This window comes from Peromyscus eremicus, chromosome 19 (genome assembly GCF_949786415.1).
Source record: "Peromyscus eremicus chromosome 19, PerEre_H2_v1, whole genome shotgun sequence".
Classification (NCBI taxonomy): domain Eukaryota; kingdom Metazoa; phylum Chordata; class Mammalia; order Rodentia; family Cricetidae; genus Peromyscus; species Peromyscus eremicus.
In genome coordinates, this window is record NC_081435.1 from 40,719,900 (window position 1) to 40,738,563 (window position 18,664).

Here is an 18,664-nt window from a genome sequence, read left to right on the forward strand (position 1 = left end):
ATCATGAAGACATTTGTTCTTATCTCAGGCACCTCTCTCATCTGCGATTTCCCCAACAAGCATCTCCCTGCTTTGAATGAATCTGTTGTGCACAGCTCTCCTTTGAAGCCCAAGGGGAGCATGAGATCACAAATTACTAACACTGGAATGGGAATTCCATGGAACTTGTCCTACACGATGATGCTCTAAGAACATTTGAAGGTGATCTGTGTGTTTGGGGTGAAGACAGAATAGAAAGAAGATGTGGTGTGGCTATGAAAGAGAAAACCCATTTCCTAATTGTGCTTGAGAGAAGCCATGAGGCCTTCTTAGTTTCAGGTTGAACTTAGAGCTTTGCATATTCTGAGCCAAATCCTCAGCCAGTGAAGGTCCTTCAAAGAAGGCCAATTAATACTGAAACTATTAATAATGAGGATCTCTGCTTCTTACCATTGTGGCAGCATTCAATGTGCTTTAAATGCACTGACCCATTTTTATCCTCACTACAATCTTGTGACATGCTTATTTATATTTTTGTTTTATGGATAAAAAACAATCCCAAAGCTTTACAAAGGTTAAGCAACATGCTTACTAAATATTGGCACCACCAGCTTCTGAACCCAGGTCTATGCTGTCAAAAACCACAATACTAAGTTCTACCATGGGGCATAGAAAGAAGGGAAACAATTGCTTCTTTCATCTTATTTCTTTTTGTTTAATTGCTGGAAGAAATAAGCCAAATGATTCACTCAAGACTACATGGCAGTGAGATTGTGGCCAGGCCAACTAAATTACAAGGCCGGCAATGACTATCACCCTCATGCCTATGGCTTTGGGATCAGTCTGATATGCAAATGGCTGAAAAGTGACTATGAGTAGAAATAACATGGGTGAAGGAGGCAGACAGTCCCTGCAGTGTGTAACAGTGAGTCCTTGAGCAAATTACTTAACTATTATGAGTCTTGAATTTCTCCACCAAAAATAAAAGTAATAAAACTCATCTTGAAGGGCCGTTGTTAGCATGAAATGTTTATAAGTGCACGGCAGAGAATCTAGCTCCTATTAGGTGCCACGCAAGAGGGTAATTGGCATTACTGCTTGGTATTTGAATGGTAGAATTTAAATGGAGACAAAGAGTCTCTGTACACAAACTATCATGTTGAAAGGTGTTTTCTATAAACGTGGAGAAAGAAGCTATTATTTGTTTTTTCAAATATTTTTGTTCTTTGACAATTTCATATATGTATATTTTGAATTTTGGTGATTTTCAATCTCTCATTACTCTCATTTGTCTTTTCTTTCTCCTACTGAAAGCCTTCTTTTCCAAACAAGCTAGCTCAGTGTTCCTCCTATTTGATGGTGTGTGTGTGTGTGTGTGTGTGTGTGTCCCACTGAGTTTAGTTGCTTGTATGAGCATGAGTGAGATTATCTACAAGAACATGGGCAAGTTATCATTGGCTACACCACTAAAGAAAAGAACACCCCCTCCCCTAGGACCCATTATCTGGCCACAGTCCCTCAGTAAGGGGACCTTGTGAGCTCCTTCCTCATGGTTGATGAAACAGTAACAGGCACCATCTTGTGAAGGTCGTCTGTGGATAATGACAGTTGCAGTGAGTTCATGAATGTAATGGTCATGTCCAGAAGGCACTGTTACACAGTCCTTCTCCCCAACCTCCGGCTCATACATCCTTCTGCCTCCTTCTCTCTGCCTTCTCAAAGACTTGGAGGTGATAAATAGATGTCTAGTTTATGGACAAGTACACCTATGTCACTTATTCTCATCACTTTGACCAGTTGTAACTCTCTGCAGTAACCTCTATCCACTACACAAAGAAGTGAACTGCCTTCTGAAGGCAGTTGAGTTTTGTTACCTTGAAAGAAATTAAGGTATAAATCAATGTTAACTATGAATTAACATTATATTGATCTATTAGTCACATAAAATAAGATGCATAATTTTCAAGTATATAACTTGGTGAATTTTAGCAATATGTATGTCAATATATCCAGGGCTATAACCAAGACATTGAATATTCCCATAAACTCCCCCGCGCCCAGCTCACTCCATTCCAACCCACTAAACCACAGCTCTGATTTTTTTTTTTTCAGCTTATATTGGTTTTTATCTACTCCGGAAGTTTTCCTAAGTGGAAATCACACAAAGATTTCTTTTGTGTCTGCTCTTTTGCTCAGGAGTATGTCTGTAAGGTTCATCCATACTATTGTTCTATATGCAGCTCATTCATTTTCTTTACATCAATTCATGCTACAAACGCGTCATCATTTCTTTTTTTTTTTCATACCAGGTTTATGGATAAAAGCTGCTGTGAGTATTCACCTACAAATTATTCTGTGCATGGCCTTTCATGCCTTTTTGGGTAAACAGTTAGAAATAGAATTACTACATCTTTAGAGCACTTACATATTTAACTATGTGAGGACCTGTCAAATGTTTTAAGTATTCCTTTTTTATTCTTCATTCATACCACTCAGAATTCAGTTGCATTCTTCTATTTCCTTGTTGTCATTTTTACGTATATTTATTTATTTATTTTGTGGGTGTGTATGTGTGGGCACACACATGTTGCATTGTGTATGTGGGGGTCAGAGGATAGCTGACCTCCAGAGGTTGGTTTTCTCCTACCTTGTGGGTTCATCAGGCTCTGTGGCAGGTGCTTTTACTCGCTCAGCCATTTTTCCAGCACCTGTTATTGCCATTTAAAATGAATTTCCTTAATAATTTTGAGTATTTTTCAATGTGCTGCTTTATCTAGGTTACATGTTTGTGATGTATCTATACAAATTTCCTTTATGCCAATTACATCCTATGGATTTTCTTGGATTGTAGAAAGGCTTTTAAAGTAGATTCTGGCTACAAGACTCATGAGACATACATTGTGAGTATTAATTGCATCTGGGAGATTAACCATTTCCTTTTTTAAATGACCTCTTTTAAAACTAGATGTCTATAATTTTGATAAACATCTAGTTGTCAATTTTATTTTCTTTTGTGACTAGTTTTTTTTTTTTAATTCTGAGAAATTTTATTCCAGTCCAACATCACAAACATTATTGTTCATGTTTTTTGTCTGAGAATTTTCTAATTTAATTTCATGTTTAGGTTTATAACCCTTTCAAAACATTTATATATATAACAATAGGTAAGAGTTAAGGCTTATGGTTCCCTACATGAACATAGGTGATCCAACACTTTTGTTGTAGAGATTACTCTTTTGCTAGATAGATTTTGTCAAAAATCGATATGTCTGTTCTAGTTTCATTCTGCTCCTGTGATAAAACACTGACCAAAAACTACTTAAGGGAAAAAAGGATTTATTTGGCTTACAAAGTCAGGTTCACAATATTTGAGGAGAATCAGGGAACGAACCCACAGCAGGAGCTTGAAGCAGAAACCACGGAAGAAAGCAGCTTGCTGCCCCCACCTTCTGGCGCCTTCACTCATAGGCTCATGCTTAGATAACTTTCTTATATAACTCTGGATTAGCCAGCCCACAACCCAGCCCTCCTATTAACAATCAAGGCAATCTCCCACTGTCGTGGTTTGAATGAGACTCTTCCCTATAGGCTCTGCTGTTTGAATACCTAGTCACCAGTCGGTGGCTCTGTTTGAGTAGTGTCATGATTTGAATGAGAATGGTCCCCATAAGCTCATATATTTGAATGTTTGGTTTCTAATTAGTGGGTTGTTTGGGAAGGATTAGGAGGTGTGGTCTTGTTGGAGGAAATGTGTAACTGGGGTTGGGCTTTGAGGTTTCAAAAGCCCATACTAGGACCAGTCCCTATCTGTCTATCTATCTATCTATCTATCTATCTATCTATCTATCTATCTATCTATCTATCTGGATCCTTTCTGTAGATCAGAGCTCTCAGCTACCACTCCAGCACCATACATGCCTGTCTACCACCATGCTTTCCACTGATTATGGACTAACCCTCTGAAACTATAAGTAAGACCCCAATTAAATGCTTTCTTTTGTAAGTTACATTGATCATCATGTCTCTTCAGAGCAATAGAGCAGTAACTAAGACAGGTAGTTTTAGAAGATGTAGACTCACTAAGAAGTATGTTATAGATCTTGAAGTTTCAAAGCCACATAATCATTCCCAGCACCTTCTCTAGTTCATGTTTATAGTTTGAAGATATGAGAACCTTCAGCTTCCTGATCCAGTCTCCACACCTACATGCTGCCATCATGGGTTCTTATCCTCTAGAACTGTAAGCCCAAATAAATTCTTTCTTCCATAAGTTACCTTGGTCCTGTGTTTTCTTACAACAATAGAAAAATAACTAGTATTCCCACAGACATTCCATAGGCCAATCTGATCTACACAATTCCTTAATTTGAGGTCCTCTGTTCTCCAGGTGATTCCAGGTTGTGTTGGGCTGTCAATAAAACCAACAGGATAATGCTTTATAGTGTGGATCTGTTTCTAGTTCCTGTACTCTGTTTACAAATATGTTTACTTATTCTTATACCAAAACCACACTGTCCTGCTTATTGTAGCTTATTGTAATCTTGAAATCATGTTGTGAAAATATTCCAACTTTATTTTTTTCCAGTAGTGTTCTGTTTTAGGTCCTCTGTATTTATACACACACCCACCCCCCCCACCCCCACCCCCACCCCACACACACAAAAGAGTCTGATGATTTTCATTTTAAAAGCAACTAGAATTTTGACTGAGACTGACTTGAATCTATGGAACAATTTGGAAAATTTGCATCTAAGCAATATAAATATATATCAATCAATGAGCATGGCATATCATTCCATTTATTCAGGTCTTAAACTTCTCTCAGTTATGTTTGAGTACTTAATATATAAAATGCATACATATTTCTTACTAGTATTATTCCTGAGTACTTTCTATGCACAAAAGCTATGGACTTAGTTACTTTTCTGTTGATGTGATATACATCATGACCAATACTAACTTGAAGAGGAAAGAGTTCATTTGCTTTACATATTCCAATCACAGTCCGTCATTGAGAGAAACCAGTACAGGAACTCAAAACAGGAACCTGGAGGCAGAAACTGAAGCAGAACCATGGAAGAATGCTGCTTACTAGCTTTCTCTACATGACTCCTCACTGCCCAGAGTAGGCTGGGCCCTCTCATACTAGTCACTAATTAATAAAAAATCCACATATTCACCTACAGGTCAGTCTGATAGAGGCATTTTCTCAACTGAGGTTCCCTCTTCTAAGATGACTCTACCTTGCACCATGTTGACACCAAACTAACCATTACCATTGGTCCCTTGTCAATTTGATACACGAATATATCACTATTAAAACCATAACTTTTTTTAATTTATTCCCAAGATTCCTTGTTATTATTTATTTATTTATTTATTTATTTATTTTTCATGACAGGGTTTCTCCCCTGCAGTTTTGGTGCCTGTCCTGGATCTCACTCTGTAGACCAGGCTGGCTCGAACTCACAGAGATCCGCCTGGTTCTGCCTCCCAAGTGCTGGGATTAAAGGCATCCGCCACCACCGCCCAGCTCCTTGTTAATATTATAACATAAAGTGCAGTGTAGCTTTAAGTGTCACAATCCTTTTTTAAAAATTCAAACACTTTAAAAGTTTAGTCTCTTTAAATTATCTAATACCCCACTAGAAGTCCAAAGTCTTTTAATTGTGGGGTCCTGTAAAATCAAAACAACTGAAATACTTTCTTACTCCAAAAAAGGACTAAGTCTCAGTCACAATCAAATCAAAGCAAAGCCAAATTCTTAACAGTGTAAACAACTCAGTATCCACTGTCTTGGACTCATTCAAGATCTTCTGGGTTCCAAAGGACTTGAACAATGGCACTTTTCTGGCTCTGCCATCTGCAGGCACAGATGGCTTGTCTTACAGGCTCAGGCCAGCTCTATTCCTTACCAACTCTGTCCTTGATAAGTGTCTCATGGTCCCAGTGCCTCCAACACACTGGGATCTCCACTGCAAGTGAGGATGCTCCTTCACCAATATTCTGGTTAAATTATGTCTATTCACTCCAAAGTGATTAAATACTTATGTTTCCATACTGAGACAGCTGTAGGGACTTTGCATTTGGCACACTAATAAATGTGTAGTATATGTTCATTGAAACTGTGCTGGGCTAGACTGGCTTCTTTTTATAGAATCTAATCCTGCTACATGGTGCAAAGCTTCAGCTTCTTTCCGACTGCTTAAATCTCAAGTCTTCACTGCAATGGAGGCTGAATCGTCACCAATGGCCTCTCCTGGCCTCTTACAGTGCTAAGCTTCAGCTGCTCACCATGACCCCTTCAATTCTGCGGCTTCTAGTCTGCTAACCTGGGCTACATGGTGAGTCTAGTCCAGCTATGGAGCTCTGTCTTTTTCTTTCTAAAGACAATTTAGGGTCCCCTACTGCTGTCTGATGGATTCTATTCTTGCCTATGTCACCAGGCTCAATCACTGTCACTCATCTTCCCATTGGCAATCATGTGTTCAGTGTCTTACTTTCCCCAGCAAAAGTGTGATTTCTATGAGAGTTAAAAGCTTTATCAATATATATTCACCCAGGGTGATTTACTTCCATCTGTGAGAACTATGGTTGCTTTTACACATTGTCTAGGCTCCAAGTGTAATACCTGTTCTTAATACAGGTTTATAAGCAGTAATCATAAAGCATCTGTTCTGGGCCAGCATGGTTTCAATGAGCATGTATGACACTCTCAGCATTAGTGTGCCGAATGCAAAGTCCCTTCAGCTGTTTCAGCATTTAATCACTTTGGAGTAAATAGGCATAATTTAACCAGAATAGAATAGTGAATGGCTACTCCAGAGAGGTCTGGGGCTCAAGCAACACATTAAAGTGACAAGGTCTTGGCAGAGGGAAATGGGCAATCTCATCCAATGTTTGACCACACTGATCTATCTGGTTTTAGTTGTGCCCTCACATTTACATATTTCCAAAATCTACATGTTTCTTAGTTCAAAAGAAGAAGGTAATGCAACTTATTATAGAAAGGTTTTTATGGTAAATAGATGACAGGCTACATCACTTTAATTTCATTTGTGAATTAAACAACCTTTAACTGAGTAGGTTTTTCCATATTTGTAGGACCCTGGTTACTGCATGGGCTGTATTAGAACAGTGTTTGGGGATACCAGCATTGACTGTGTGGTGAACTGTGAATGAGAGGAGATAATTGGTGGTGATCTAACACTAAAATATAAAGTCTCCAAAGAGAAGGCATTCGTGAGCACTGAGAAATGGTTCTTAAAAATTCTGGGGCCCCAGGTGGAGCTCCAGGAGGCCAATAGACTAGAGAGAGGAGGGATTCTATGAGCAAGAGATATTGAGACCATGATTGGAAAAAGCACAGGAACAAATAGATGAACACAGTTCATGGAAATGCATGAACTGTGAACCAATAGCTGAGGAGCCCCCAACTAGATAAGGCCCTCTGGATAAGTGAGACAGTTGATGAGCTTGAACTGTTTAGGAGGCCCCCAGGCAGTGGGACCAGGACCTGTCCTGGGTGCATGAGCTGGCTTTTTGGAACCTAGGGCCTATGCTGAGACACTTTGCTCAGCCTTGGTGTAGGGAGGAGGGGACTGGACCTGACTCAACTGAGTCTAGCAGGCTGGGTTGATTCCCCAGAGGAGACCTTGCCTTGAATGAGGTGGGAATGGGGGGTGGATTGTGGGGGAAGGCTGGGGGGTGGGAGGAGAGAGGACAGGGGAATCCGTGGCTGATATGTAAAGTTAAATTAATTATAAAATAAAAATATTTTAAAAAAATTCTGGGGCTCATTCTGCAAGGTAGCAGAGCCATGCTAAGAACAACACCGGCTGCAGTCCACATGGTGACATTTTTATTTGTAAAATAAATATTTTATTTGTAAAAAAATGTTTTATTGTAAAATGCTGAGTGGTTATTTATTGATCTTTCAAGCAAATCACAGAGGAAATCGACAAGTTACTGCCTTAGACTTTGTTTACTTTGACAATTGTCTCCTCAATCGAATATGCATTTTTTCCAATGTGTGCTCATCAAAGCATTTCAAAGAAAAAGTGAAAGAAACTCCAGTCACTAGCTGTAGAAACAAAGAACAAACGGAAAGTCAATTACTGGTACTGGATAGATGGTTCCGCCCTTGCAGAGGACCTGGGTCAATTCCCAGCACCCATATGGTAGCTCATAACCATCCATAACTCTAGTCCTAGGGGATCTGAGGCCGTCTTCTGACTTTTACCAACACCAGGCATACATATGGTGCATAAACATACGTGCAGGCAAAACACTCATAGACACAAAATAAATAAATCTAAAATACATTTTAAAAGTCAATTCATGTATTTCTACTATTACTCTGTATCAATAATCAAAGAAGTGAATAATGAGAGAGATACTGGCACAATCTACTCATTTCTTGATTAGCAGTGAATATTATCAAAGTTGACACTACCAAGTTGATGATTACAAAAAATAAATAATATATTCTAGAGATACTAAGGGATTATCAAATAAAATACTACTTTAAGGGCCTGGAGAGATCTCTCAGTTCTTAAGAGCATCAGTTGCTCTTCCAGAAGACCGGGGTTCAATTCCCAGACCTACATGGTAGCTAAGAACTGTCTTTAACTCGAGTTGCAGAGGATCTGACACCCTCTTCTCTCCTCCACAGGTACTGCATGCACATGGTGCACAGACACAAACTCAGGCAAAATACCTATACACATAAAATAAAAAGAATAAATATCTAAAAACATACTGTTAATATGTATGTATATATTATATTATCATCTTTCCTCAAGAAAGATATGTTTTTCCACGTGATACTTTAGCTTAGTTTCTGAGAAGCTAGGCCATAACACTGTAAGAAAATGTAGTTCTCGTCTAAACATTCAATGTCTGTTTCACATTAACTAGAAGCTGATACCAACGATAAAACCTAGACACAGTTTGTTTTTAAAGAGGAGTAGCTGTGTGCTAAGTACGTGCTCTCTATTTTGATATTATCCTTGGCAAGTGAATCATTTCTGTTAATAAATCACTTCTGGGATGACTGGCAATTGTTTACTGAATGAACATCCCACTTGTCTCATCTGAGCCTTAAAGTTATATTTGAGTTCCCTGCTAGGGACTGCTTTTTGAGATTTGGGAGCCAAAAGTATAATAACGTCTAGAATTAAATATCACCATACTGTCAAGATTATTACTACAATAGTCTTCAAGGGAAAATGGCCCAACACAAAGGCAATGCTTTGGGGGACAATACTCAGAGTCAATGAAGTATTGTAGAGACACACTAAAACAAAACATCATTTTTGAGAACAGAGTGTCTTCCATGAAGGTCTTGATTTACACAATATGGTGTGAGGCCGCCCTTCAAAAAACTCTGAAAATGTTTCTGATGATGTTGAGTGATGTGCTTGATTTTTAACCCACCCACAAGGCTGCTATGTCTTTGATTTTCCCCATGATTTACAGTTACAACTCCTGAGAGAAAGGACAGTGTACTTTATGTTCTAGCATGGTAGTATTTTGTTCCCCATTGAAAAGCTTAATGTCTTTGGAACATAGCTCTCAGTGGAAAACTTGAAATCAAACCAGTTTTGGATTTTTTCTGATTCAGGCTTCTTGCCACTAGGAGATCGATCTGTGGTAGGTGCCTCATGAGGAAGGCGCCCAAGAAATGCTGTTCTAGGTGTGGTTAGTGAATGACTTGCAGACAGAAAAATGTTCTCTGTAGGTCTAGTGGAACAAAAGACATATGACTCTTTCCTTTCCACGGTGTAGTTCCTCAGTCCTTCAGAGTGAATATGTGGCAAGACAGACATGGGCTCACTGGGGCTCATTTGTCTAGTTTCTAACACAGCTTAGTATTTCTACAAAAACTACCCAAATGAGTCATCCTCTAGGGGGCAACAGAGTGTGACTCAGCCTCAGAATTGCGGGAATCAGGGAGGGATTGACCCTGAAGAATTCTGCAACAGTCTGAAACTCAAGAAAACAGTAGGCTGGCTTCCACTGTATTACTGTCATTAAGCCTATCTAGTATCCTGTAGTAATAGTAAGGGAGGCTGCAATGGACAAAAAGACCAATAACTGTTCTTCAGGAGCAATTGGATGGAATCCATGCCTCAGATCTGCACAACCCTACTCCCTACTGAACTCCAGTACCATCCTTTTAGTGTTCAGCCCCTGCATTTGCCGTACCTGGGATGGGTGGATAATTTTTGTGAGCTGCTATCAAGTCCCTCAGACTTTAGTGCTTTGAATTATACCATACTTCCTGGGCCGAGTGGCTATAGAAAGGTTAACTAGTGGTCACTCCCTCCCCCATGTAATAGGAAGAGCTCTGAGAATTATCCCTGCTTCCTTGCTATAGAAATAAGGATTCTGGGTGGGTGGGATTAAAATTCTCATGCTGGTTTCTTTCTTTCCTGCTTGCCTAGGAGAAAGCGAGACAGCTGTAAGCATAGTGTACTTTCCAGGTAGCTGGTAAGAAACCTGCCTGACAGGGGTGAAGAGGAAAAGGCAAAGAAGAAGAAAAAGAAGAAAAAAAAAGGAGGAGTTGGAGGAGGGGGAGGAGGAAGAGAAGGAGGAGGAAGGGAGGAGGAGAGAGAGGAAGGGGAGGAGGGGGAGGTGGGGGGAGGAGGGGGAGAGGAGGGAGAGGAGGGGGAAAGGAGGAGGGGGAGGAAGAGAAGGGGGAGGAGGAGAAGAAGAGGAGGAGGAGAGGAGGAGGGGGAGGAAGAGAAGGGGGAGGAGGAGAAGAAGAGGAGGAGGAGAGGAGGAGGGGGAGGAAGAGAAGGGGGAGGAGGAGGGGAGGAGGAGGAGTGGTGAGTGCATGTAGGTTGTACAAAGACATGTGTCATATTCCTAGTAAAAGTATAAAAAGGTCTAGTGGGGACAAAGGGTAACAGAAGGAGTATTAATTTTCAAACATCCATAATATTTCTTACCTCTGTTTCCTTCCACAAAGAGTTCTTTCTGGCTGGATTTTTCATGTAGACTTTGAAAGATGGGATAATACTTCTGTAAAAATCAAAGCATAGGGTAGAATACACTTGACAAAGGGCTGCATGCAAGAAGAAAAGTCACTGTGAGCTGCTCGAGTGGCTGGTAAGAGCTCCCTTAAAAAAGATTTATTTCTACAATTACGTGTATGTACGTGTCTGTGTAAATGTATGCCCATGTGTGGAAGTGTCTGCAGAGTCTAGAAGAGTGGGACAGATCCCTGGGAACTGTAATTACTGGCTGCTGTGAGGCACAAAATGTGGGTGATGGGAACCGAGCTCAGGTCTTCTACAAGAGCATTTGTGTTCTTAGTTGCTACTCCATCTTGATAGCCCACAAAGGGTGGGTCTTAGCAAGAAGAGAGGTCTAGATGCAAGAGGATGAGACATAAAGGCATTGTGGAAGGATCATTCCTAAGGACTGTGTTAGCTATTATAAAGAGATGAAGAATAAGAAAAGTATGCAAAAAATACTAAGTCTTGTGGCTTGTATTCAAGGTACACTATGTGTCTTCAGGCACTTTCCCCTACCGGGAGACCTGTCAAGGCTCCAAATGGTTTTACTATTTGGGAATAGTTCAGGTGGGGACAGCCACCCACTCACATTTAAATTACAATTCCATAGTATATTGATCTCTAATATGGTTATCACTTTCCTTACTTACTTATTTTAGCTCTTTCTTCACTTTATATTTAACCACACACTGTCTCAAGGAGCAATAAACCTAAAACGTATATTAGAAATGTATTTTTAAGTCAACAATAAAAAGAACCCTAAGCTTCAACTTAGTATGGCCAGGTTTTTTATTTCCAAGAACCGTAATTGTTACTTGTGGAATTTCCTTAGAATGGCCAAGGCTTTGACTCAATAGCTATAGTTCTGGAATGATTATCTGGGTGGAGGCACTAGTCTGTTGGAAAACTTGGGATAGTTCAGCTCCATATGCTGCAAGAGATTTATTGATAGGTCTGCTTGGCAGATCCAAAACACACAGGGTGTGTTTGGTTTAAATTTTACACTGAATTCCCTTCGTGTTTGGTATTTGTGCTCTTTTTCTTTTAACTATTTTTTTCTAGCTTCATCTCTCCTGTTCTAATCATGGTGACAACACTTACTAAAATATGATCTTAGGATTAACATGCAAGGATCACACTCAGAGCATGTTAAGGAGTTTGTAAGAGAGTTAGTTACTTAAAAATGCACTTCTGGAAACAACCACAAAGCTGTGAGGAATGGGGGTAAGTTTAGAGACTAGAGGGTTACAGGACCGGGGCTCAACCAAGCAACGTGGACAGGCACAGTTCTGAGCCACAGTATTAAGATGTGTGCTTCAAAACTCCTCTTTCATGGTATTTGAGTTGAAACTGATTTCCTTGCTGTGTTTTCTAAGATGTCACTGTACCTAGACATGTGGAATATGGATATAAACCGATCAGTTCCAGGGGGTATGGTATTCTAAATACAAGAGTTAATTTTAGGTGTATTTATATTATCATTAGTGTGTGTGTGTGTGTGTGTGTGTGTGTGTGTGTGTGTGTGTGTATGTGTGTATGTGTGTGTGATGCATGTACAAGTGCTGAAGGATGCCAGAAGAGGCTGTTGACCCCTTGGGGCTGAAGTTACAGGTGTTCGCGAGTGGATATGTGAGGGTGCTAGGAACCAAAACCATTCATTTCTGGCACTCTGTAAAGCAGTAGGCGCTCTTAATCACTAAACCATTTTTCTACACCTGAAAAGGTTAATTAAAATTTTTTTGAATGATTTGTTTTATCTCTAAAATGTTAGTGTGCATATGCCCAAATAGGAAAAGGAGAAATTTTTAAGAAGAATCTCTAACTAAATTTTTATACTGTATGTTCATTAAATTTTAAGCCTAATCACAAAAGATTTAGTTTCTCCTCTCCTGTTTACAATCCATTCAATATTCTTTTTTTCTTTTCCAATTCAAAACATCAGCAAAAGTAATTTAAAAGTGTGCCTTTCCTCATCTGAATATACACCAGCTGTCACAGGAAGCTGGACAGATCTGATCTGACATTTGCACTGATACTGGTCTATTTGTGAATAGGTCATATATGTCTGGAATCTCATTCCTCTGTTTTCTTCTTGCACCTATTAAGACACTTTAGTATTTCTTATTTTGGAGAATCATTGTACCAAACCAGAATGCCTTCTTTTTCAGCTAATATAAATTAAAATATCATGCATACAAATCTATTTTTTAAAAAAAAATTAGTCAAGCAGATATTTGTTACATCTACAGCATTTAAAATCAGGCCCAAATTTTGTAAACAGGCAGTTTCCAAAAACCACATATATTACAAATCCAAGGATAAATGAGATCACTTGTTTCAAGCTTGTTTGAATTTTATTTGAACTTTAGGGCTGATGTGGCACCCATGCATACATTCCTGAACCACAGGCAAGAAGGGAATGCTACGATCTATTCCTCTTGGGCTTGCCTGACACTAAAAACTCAAGAACTGGGCACTGTAATTATTTCAAGCACACATGATTCACAAATGAATTAAGACAGAGGCTGCCTGCTGGTTTCTGCTGATTTTGCTGATACACTGGAGGAGCTGGAGTTTCCAATGCAGGAGTGATCTCGGGAGATATTTGGTAGTTTCGTGCATCTAAAGAGTAGAGAAAGGCCAGTTGCAGATTGCCTCTGGAGCTCAAGGATGTATCTTCCATGACTTGGGCTGCAGTTAAACACACAGAACAAGGTCAACAGTCCTAAAGACAGCTTTCAGATTCCACACCTGCCTAACGGTGGTCAAAATAGCAACTTCCTCTGTGGGCCAACATTACAGAATCTCTCTATAATGATTGTGGGGTATAAGCTAGACTCTAGTCCTGCATGTCTTCAGTGTCTCTTAGAAGAATCTTGTTCTTTGATTTAAATCGTTTTCTGTTTAAAAGACTTCATTTTTCTGCTATCTTAATTGAATCCACATTGACAGCAAAGTTTGTAGAGAAGCTAAAGATCTACTTCCCACTAAAGAATGGGGTAACAGTAATCATTGCCAGCTGGTGGGGAAGCATTTAAGCCATTACTAGCATTTACCTGGAATGGGATGCCCATGGAAAATACAGATGGGGTGAGAGTGTCATGTCACAGTCTGAGGACGCAGTGAGCCCATTTCACAAAAATGCAGAGTCTGATCACGTGACTTTCTGAGTCACAGCGTAGGTGGGATGTCGGGAGATGCGACCTTTCCCACTCCATGGGATAAGATTCACCTTTCCTTAGTGATCTTTTGCTGATCTAGCGCTGATTTCCCTCCATTTTATCCGGCACAGCGCTCTTCTAAACTTGTAAGCAAAAATCTCTTCCCAGATGCCAGAGTGTCATGTTTCCAGAGCCACAGCTGGAAAGAAGATGATTTACCCTTCAAGACACTGCAAGGTTTTCTAAAAAGAAGTGAAGAAATACGCTGTAAAGCAAAAGAAATTCCTGTGAGAATCTAATCTGTAGGTTATAGATGTTACCACATGCCTCATGCTGTGGAAGCATCTTATGTCCTACCAGAATGGAATGGCTTATTTTATTTTTTTTTTTGTGTGTGTGTGTGTGTGTGTGTGTGTGTGTGTGTGTGTGTGTGTGTGCTGGGATTCAGCCCCAAGCCTTATATCAGCTAGACAAATACTCTAGCACTGAATCACATCACATGCCACTTAGATTTAAAAATGGCATTTATGATATTAGTACAAATCTACGCTCAGTATGTATTACTTGCTTTCCCATTGCTCTGATAAAAACACTATGACCAAAAGCAACTTATAGACTAAGGAGTGACTGTGGCTTATGTTTCCAGAGAGATGGGTCTGTTACGGCAGGAAAGCGTAGCGGCCACCAGCAGGCATCGTGACCACAGTAGGAAGCTGAGAGTTCACATCCTCAACTACAAGCAAGAAGCACAGACTGAACTGGAAGTGGGGTGAGGTTCTAAACCGGAGGTCAAATGGCCCTTTCACAGGGGTCGCCTAAGACCATCGGGAAAACACAGACATTTACATTACAACTCACAGCAATAGCAAAATTACAGCTATAAAATAGCAATGAAAATAATTTTATGGTGTGTGTGTGTGTGGGGGGGTCACCTCAACATGAGGAACTATATTAAAGGGTCACGGCACTAGGAAGGTTGAGAACCACTGTTCTGCACTCTCAAAGCCTGCCTCCAGGGATATACTTTCTCCAGCTAGGCCCAACTCCCTAGACCTTCCTAAATAATGCCACAGACTGGGAGCCATGCTTCTTTCAAATCACCACAGTGTGAGTTGATACCTCAATAGGAAGTGAAATCTTGTTTTAACCGGTGACCAGTGTATACATATACACGGGTCTGGGCTAAGGGGTGTGCAGCTGAGCTCAGCACGGTCACTATGTAGAAGACAGTCATATAGAATTCTTGCTTTATATGCCACTGTGACATGGGATGCAAAACTGTGTGCTCAAATCATGGTTCCATGTTGAATGGCCAGTATGGCTCAAGAATTGGGAAGACAGTAGTTCCCCCCAAATCTCTGACCATGATCGCCGGAAGAAGGAAAAATGAGCACTGAGTGGCAAAAATATAAATGGCATATCATACAGGCAACCATCATCTAAATTAGTGCTTCTCGACCTTTCTAAGGCTTCCACTCTGTAATACAGTTCCTCATGTTGTGGTGACTCCCACACATAAAATTATTTTTGCTGCTACTTCATAACTGTAATTTTGCTGCTTTCATGAATTGTAATGTAAATACCTGATATGTAGGATATCTGATATGTGATCCCTGGGAAAGGGTCATTTGATCCCCCAAAGGGGTTGCGACCTACAGGTTGAGAACATTTGCTGTAAAGCATCCTAGCAATCATGAGTGTGAAGACTCACCACAAACTATTGCCACCATTTAAGATTTAACTAACAACAGCAAATGCCTTCTTTTCAGGTTATCATCCTGTCTTAGTTAGGGTTTCTACTGCTGTTGACCAAAAGCAGCTTGGGGAGGAGAGGGTTTATTTGATCTTACAACTCTCAGGTTTCCCTTCCTCACTGGGAGAAGTCAGGACAGGAACTCAAGAAAGAGACTTAGTGGTAGGAACTGAAGCAGTAACCATGGAGGAACACTGCTCACTGGCTTGTTCCCCATGGCTTGCTCAGCCTGCTTTCTTATACAACCCAGGACCACCTGCCCAGGGGTCGTACCACCCACAATGCCTTCCACATAAATCCTTAATCAGGAAAATGCCCCACAGGTTTGCCCACAGGCCAATCTGGTAGAGACATTTTCTCAACTGAGGTTCCTTCTTTTCAAATAACTCTAATTTGTGTCAAGTTGACAAAAAAACAAAACACCAACAACTAACCAACCAACCAAACAACAAAAAACCCCCAACTAACCAGTACACATCCTCATTACAAAGAGGAAGGGTGAATTAATCTATCTGGAATTGTAGAAGTGGGACAGAACTGTGGAGCGGCAAAGCTTATTCATGAAAAAAATACATTATGCAAATAGCGTAAAATTGAAAGGAACATAAAGGGGATATATAGTGAAAAGAGCTTTCCTTTTCCCATGGTCCATCAGACTCAGGTACTAGGGAACCCTAAAAAGCTGTTACCAACATCTTGTGTATCACTCTGTATATGCATATACAAAACACAAAAGTATATATAGTTATGCTAAAAATGCAGTTAGGAATTGGTATTATAATGTTTCTTTTCTACTAACATACCCATTGACTAATCTTGATCATTATTATGTATTAGTGAAAGCAGTTTTGCTGTGTTTGTCAGCTCCTACAGTTCCCTAGCTCTGTTAAGTTCCAGCCATATAACAAGCCTTACTGGAATAGCCCCAAGTCTTAACAACGTTTTGCAGGCAACGCCTCACTGGGTAGCCTTGTTTCTATAGCTTTGGCCTCATGCTTACACATGAAAGATAAATTCCTAGAAACAGCATTTTAGTAAAAAGATACGCGCATTTTAAACTTGCTAGCTACTTTCAAACTACCCTCCAGAAGGATGGCTCCTATTATCCCAGGTATTTTGATTTCTATCAATCTGATAAAGGGGTATTTATTGTGGGCGTGTGTGCGTGTGTGTGTGTGTGTGTGTGTGTGTGTGTGTGTGTGTGTGTGTGTGTGAGATCTGTTTTCCCATTCCTAAGTGTTCATATCCTCTGTCTCCTGAACTATTTAGTCCTTTCAATTTGATTTAAAGGAGTAAAGGTGTTATAGGTGTTATTGTGTGGATAGGTGGATAGAGCTTTTTCTTTTTGTTTGTTTATAGTACTTTTGTTCTGGGCAGAAATTAAATTTCATTTATCTGTTTTTAGTGAGTAACTTTATCTTTTAAACTATCCTTTACTTTACTTACAGGCTTTAGAAAGCCATTGCTATTTTGAAAGTGAAAAAAATTCTTCTATAATTTCTTTTCAGTATGTTTATGGTTTCCTTCCTGCACTAAAAAAATCTGGCATTCTTTTTCATATGAAAAGAAAATTGAGATTTTTTTCCCCTTCGATATTATAAAACTCCTTTAACGACTATATTTTCTTGTTATCTTTTTCATGCTGTGATAAACTCCCACAAACAAAAGTGACTTTATTTTGACTTGAGGTTCTAGAGGAGTAGAGTCCATGAGTGCAGGAAAGGTGGAATAAACAAGGCGAACAGGCAAGGAACTGAGGGTGGCCGTGGCAGGAGCAGGGAGCTGATCACATTTTTATCCTCACAGGAAACGGAGAGAGGGGGAGAGAGAGGACAGAAGGAGAGAGGGATGGAGAGAGGGAGAGAGGAGAGAGGAGAGGAGAGGGAGAGAGAGAGAAGGAGAGAGGAGAGAGGAGAGAGGAGAGAGGGAGATGGGGAGAGAGGAGAGGGGAGAGAGGGAGAGAGGAGAGAGGAGAGAGGGAGAGGGGGAGGGAGAGAGGGAGAGAGGAGAGAGGAGAGAGGAGGGAGAGAGGAGAGAGGAGAGAGGAGAGAGGAGAGGGGGAGAGAGGAGAGGGAGAGAGAGAGGGAGAGGGGAAGAGAGGAGAGGGGGAGAGAGGAGAGGGGGAGAGAGGAGAGGGGGGAGAGGAGAGAGGGAGAGGGGGAGAGAGAATGGGAATTGAGGACCTCAAAGCCTGGCCCTAGCACTGCCCTGAGCAAGTCTTCACCTCCCTAAACAGTGCTAATGGCTAGGGACCAAGCACTCTCGTGCATGAGCCTATGTAGGACATTTTTATCTAAACCACCACAGTACAGGATGTTGTCTTCTTGTGATTATCAGAGATGACCCGCTGACATTCCATCTGCCATGGACCCCTTGGGACTCAGTAATTCATCAGAACCATTCAAACTGTTTCTTCCCAGCAAGGTCTGTGTCTTTTTTCATTATAGCTCATAACTGACAGACAGTGGTGTGTGCACAGCATGCAGATACAGATAAGCCACCGACAGACGGTTTCCTCAAGTCTCCTGTAGTTCAGCTGGTAGAGAGCAGGGCTACTCACGTGTGTAAGATGCTGATTCCCTTAAGTGTGTGGAACAGAGGTCTGCCACACTGCCTTATTTTTCAGATCTCCAATAGCATTTGCTAGGCTACATCATGCAAGGGGTCATGTGCTCGAAGGTGACAAGTCATGGGACTTTTACAAGGTACAATAAGTGGAAGGCATCGATCACAGGAATTCTACCCTC

General features: G+C 40.5%; 1 long non-coding RNA gene across 2 annotated transcripts in view; it reads right to left on the reverse strand.

Moving 5' to 3' along the window:
* Positions 1-7,877: 7,877 nt before the first annotated feature.
* Positions 7,878-18,664, reverse strand: part of LOC131895808 (uncharacterized) — a 36,989-nt gene continuing 26,202 nt past the window's right edge. Inside the window, exons 3-5 of one of the 2 annotated variants that reach the window (XR_009375281.1) lie at positions 14,060-14,429; positions 10,935-11,007; positions 7,878-8,062 (exon numbers count right to left, since the gene is read on the reverse strand). This is a non-coding gene — a long non-coding RNA (uncharacterized LOC131895808). The remainder of the gene's footprint in view (positions 8,063-10,934; positions 11,008-14,059; positions 14,430-18,664) is intronic. The other variant, XR_009375282.1, reaches the window with a different exon arrangement.